We start from the raw sequence: 5,076 nt of genomic DNA on the forward strand, positions 1-5,076 counted from the left end.
ACAAATTATTCTTGTTATTCCTCATAACAAAGAAACAAAGTAAAAGTTAAAAATGCTGCAGCTGGGACTGAGAATTACTATATCAACCACAAATGGGGTAGGACATATAAAGCCTGTATAAAGGGCAGCATTTCCAGAAGACACAATACTACCATGTAAAGCACTGGTGAGACCTTCAATATTAGTAACAAAAAGCAACTCTCCAGGGAACGGAGAGTCTAAATTTAGAGATGAAACTAAAAAAGTATGTGTTGGTCAGCCCAGACAAAGAAAGTCTGAGAGGAGAGATAATTTGTTCTCTATAAATGTATTAGTGAGGGAAATGTCAGAGGAGGAAGATGAGGTAATTAAGCTGAAGGAAAATGTTGTCACAAGAATTAATGAGCAGAGACTAACCAGAAATGTCCTCAGGCTGGACATGCTAATGTTCAGAAGAGTTCAATTCTGGAAGAGCTTTCCGTTTGGAGCAGGAGGAAAAAAGTAGTTTTGAGCTGGTCCTTGTTAAGCCTGTGAAAGGAGTAGCACCTTAACAGCAAAGGACCACACTTGGTGACTCAAGAGACCACTTCCTTTGCCACATCCTTTGCTCTCAGTGTCCCTTAATTGTTGAGCACAGACATCAAATAGGAGTGGTGAGTCTTGAGGGATTTCTCATGTCAGGGACCTTGAGGAAGGGGAGGAGCAGCTGCCTATTATTTTGCACAGCCCCACCATCAGGTCCGCAGTACCTCACGATCAGCAGTGTCAAAAGCGACATGCACGAGGCTTTGAATGGCTCTTCCTATTGCACCCTAAAATAGGTCTCATTAGCAGGGGACTGCAGCACATGGCATAAACAGGGGATGTCAAAGGCACTGGACATTGCATTGTACACCTTCTCTAAACCCAAGGTCACAATTGTATTTATTGAAAACCTGTATTGTATTTTCCTCTGTCCATTTCACTGTTGTCCTTTCTGCTGTTTGGGGAGGTACTTCACTCAAAGCCTGCTTTTTATTCAGTGTTTCTGCTTTTCTTTTTTTCCTATCCTCTTTGGCCTGGACCACTCCCACTCCGTTTTTTATTCCTACTGCTTCTGCATCCAGAGGTAAGAAGAGATGCAGTAAAGCAAGCTAACAACACCACATCCAGCTTTGGTCATAACCTTCCTAAACCTTCACATGTCAAGAAACAGAGGAAAAGAAACAGGTGGAGTATCTGCTGAGGATGTTCTTTAAGCTTGCACTGCTAAAAAAAGAAAGCAGAATATATTGAATATTTGCTCTATTTTTAAATTAGGGTAATTAAAACTTTGCTGCTGTCTGCTGTGTCACCTGAAATGCTGAATAATAACATCAGGGTTTCAAGCTTTTGCCACTGAAGCCAACTGCTAGCTATTTTCAGCACTTTCCAGGCAGTAATTTAACAATAGTCTCTACCCCTTTTTCCCCCATGAAGTTTTCATATTTCCAAGTCACCGATCACAGTCCTGTGATTACTGCTGCCTAAACATAGTCTAATGCAGAACATTAAAAATCTACAGGACCACAATCAACTCAACCTACGCAATAGTTCTTCAAACACCTGAGTGCTAAGGAATAATGGAAAGGCCACATATATATATCTAAGTAGCTAAATTTAGGATCCTAAGAAATCTGTTTAATATTACAGCCAAAGGCCTGGAAAGCCAAGTTTTCACTGCTGATGTGACAGCCTTTCCAGTATCCCTGCAACCTATACTCTTACAGTCCCAAGAATGACATTTGTACAAGTCTGCCTAAAGTGTCATTTGGAGCAGAAGATGTGCAGAAGATATTCCACCTGATTCATAGTTGTTTCCCTGCAGTCCTATCTGCTCTGCTGCTCCAGGGCCTAAGAATAATGTAATGTATCTATCACTGATGTAACCTATCAAAACAAATGGAGGGGTGAAACTTTGCATCTCGGGCATGTGGTCAGAGAAAAAATTAAGCAGATATTGACACGCAGACATTGTGAGTCCCTCCAGCCCCTTAATAAAAAGTGGTATTAGCAAAGGTGTTATTAGATGTATGGATCTAAAAAAGGAAAAAGCTTTTACAGTCAGCAAGTAAATCAGATAATGGAAAATTACCAACGGGGTAGAAAGCCAATTTCTTTTGCCTGACTTCACAGAGGAACAGATCTGTGATGCAGCTGTTTTCAGCTCTCCGTCAAATTGCAAACCTGAAGTTGTCATACCTTTAACAATAAAGAGAATAACAGCCTTTTAAACTCTACTTAAAGTGTCAGGGCCTCACCCTCCACAACCACCCCACCTTTAAATCAACAGTAAAGGGTTCACTGATTTCCACGGTAATAGGAATTTGCTCTTATTTGAATGTGACATTAACATGGATATACTGTTCTCAGGAGAACTGACTGCTGTGGGTCAGAGCTGGACATTGATTTCACACCAAATTCCCCATTGATCAGGCATGGTAGGAAGTCTATTCATTGAATTGATAGCAGGATATAGCTATACAGTATTTGTTTTTCTTTTAATATACAGCTTCAACAGCAAGCCATGCATGAATTTAATAAAAGAAGATAATAATCTATCCATTCTATGAGCTATAGACTAAACCTGGGTGGTTATCAGACCCACTGCTATAAATCATGTCAAATAGGAGACCCATTTTAGCTTTACCAATGAAAAGAATTCCTCTGTTTCAAATATACAAAACCTGCGCTTCTCACTCACATTCAGTAAATTGATAATTGTATTCAGTTATGGTTTATCCATGTAAAATCATCAGCAGAAGAGAATCAGGTCTATTGTACTGTTAGAAAACAAGCATTTGAAGACAACTGAGTAGCTTTAAATAGTGAATTAAAGTATTTCTAGTATCTGTTGCAATGATCCTTAGTTGTTCAGCATGCTCTTTCAGCAGCTGCTTCCCATTCAGGATTGGAGATTTTGTTAAGGTCATCCTGTGAAACAATGAAAGGAGATGCTTTGAATATGCTAATACCTTCTGTTGGAAGAGAGAAAATGGGCTGATGTAAAAGTCATTGACAACCATAAGGGAAACCGAATGGGTGGTACAATTGTTAGCAGAGTGCTGTGTCTGCAGCTCATTCTGGGAACAGATCCTTAGCAATCATTTTCTGCTAGACACTTGCTTGTAAATGACAGAAGTGAGGCAAAAGGAATTACATACATAATGCTTCTCAAGAAGAAAAGATCTGCACTTTTAACAGGTAGGCTTAAAGTTACCTTCTTAGACATAGAAACAGCTTGAATTCAGCTCTTACTTTTCATTCAGGGAGCATCATTAAAGCCAAGAAATGGACTCTGGATGCAGGGTGGCATAAATAAGATCAAAAGCTGGGCTGGCACGTGTGAAGAGTGTTGCCTAGCAGACAGTACTCTTTTTTTCATGGCACCAAGGGATGGCACGGCTGTTCTTACTAGCATAATTAAACATCAGTGTTTTGGTAAATTATATCCTCTCTTCTTTCTCCCTTACCAGCTCATGTGGAAAGAATGAAAGGTTTGCTCTCTACCTTACCTGGCCTAGCAAATGTGATGTGGTTTTGTGCAGTGAGCCTCTCGGAACAGCGCAGAATGATATCAGATGTTTGCTAAAAGAACTGCAGAGCCTGCTTGCTCTTATCCCAGGACATGGCACTCCAGCAACTCCTCAGTAGCAAAAGTAACATGGAAACACGATTAAGGTAACAAGTTCTGCTGAGCTACCTAAAGTGACAGATGACAAAGGTAAAGGAAAATAAATCTAATTTTATTTTAATCATGGCATTCTAGTAATCCTTCCTGATTATTTGAGTGACTTAAAATCAGGTAATACAATAAGAAATAAAAATGTTTGGGAAAGAATTTCAAACTCACTCATGGATTCAGTTATTCCCCCATGTTTAGCTGATAAGAAAAAAAACAGACTGCTGTTGGTTACGTGCAATTCCTTCCCTCAAACAGCAAAAAGCACAGAAGATGGCAAAAACCTAAAAATAAGCAGCGGCAAGTGATCTTGAAGGGAGACAGGGCACAGAAACAGGGGCAAACTTACCAGTTTTAGCACTGTACATCCTTACCTGGGATAACTCCAGGAATAGCTGTGACTTTGGGAAAGGTGATGTAGGGCTCTGGGTTTTACTCCTTGCTAAATGAAAGACACGAAAGTTTTGTTAAGACATCTTTGGAAAACATGCAATTGAAGGAAACCAAAGGCAGCTTCTGAAAGTCCCACCACTGAGCCAGTGGTGATTGAGTAGGGCAAAGAAGGGATCAGCAATGTCATGGGTGATGGAAGCACAGTTCAGAGCACCACGGGTATCATGGAACAGTGAGGAAAAGACCCCTGAGTGAAACTGAAGACAGAGAAAACCTTAGAAATAAAGAAAAAACCCCAAAGTATTTGTTTCCATTGTACAGAATAGAAACATAGTTGCTGTACCAATATAAACATTTGAGACCAATATGTGACAACAGCAGCTCCAGTTACCAGTGTTAGTAAGACACAATCAAAAAACAGTTTAAACCTAGCTGTGTCCTAACCTCCATAAGAGCTTTCATCTGCACAGCTATATGTGTTTTTTTGCCCAAGAGTCACAGTACTTGAGACTGGAAGGGATTGTTACGTGGCTTGACCACCCCTGCCATTACATTTTATCCAGTTGCTAAAGCAAACACCTAGTAATTGTCTAAGAAATAATTTATTCTCAGCTAAAACAGAGATCTCAAAAGATCTTTTACCCTACACTAAAAATCTTGGGAAATGAAGGATCTCTGTTTGAGGAACTTGTTCCATCCAACATTTCATCTTACAAAATGACATGTAGTTTAAGTTCATCTGTCTTCAGTTTCGAGCAATTGATTCTTCTCAGGCTTTTCTTAGACTGGTTAAAGAGTTCTTTAGTACCTTCATTTTCTCTTTTGAAGGTACTTATACACTGCAATGAAGTCATCTTTCTCCTACTCTGATAAGATTCCGCTCTTGAGGATCTATTATTATAAATAAGGTTGACTGGAAAAACCACCTGTGTTTTGTTAGGTCTTCATAATTCAGGGATTTTTTTCTCTCCCCACTCTAAAGTAAAATGGAATTTCTCTAATCC

This window comes from Lepidothrix coronata, unplaced genomic scaffold, assembly GCF_001604755.1.
Source record: "Lepidothrix coronata isolate B3197 unplaced genomic scaffold, Lepidothrix_coronata-1.0 Scaffold19, whole genome shotgun sequence".
NCBI classification, from domain to species: domain Eukaryota; kingdom Metazoa; phylum Chordata; class Aves; order Passeriformes; family Pipridae; genus Lepidothrix; species Lepidothrix coronata.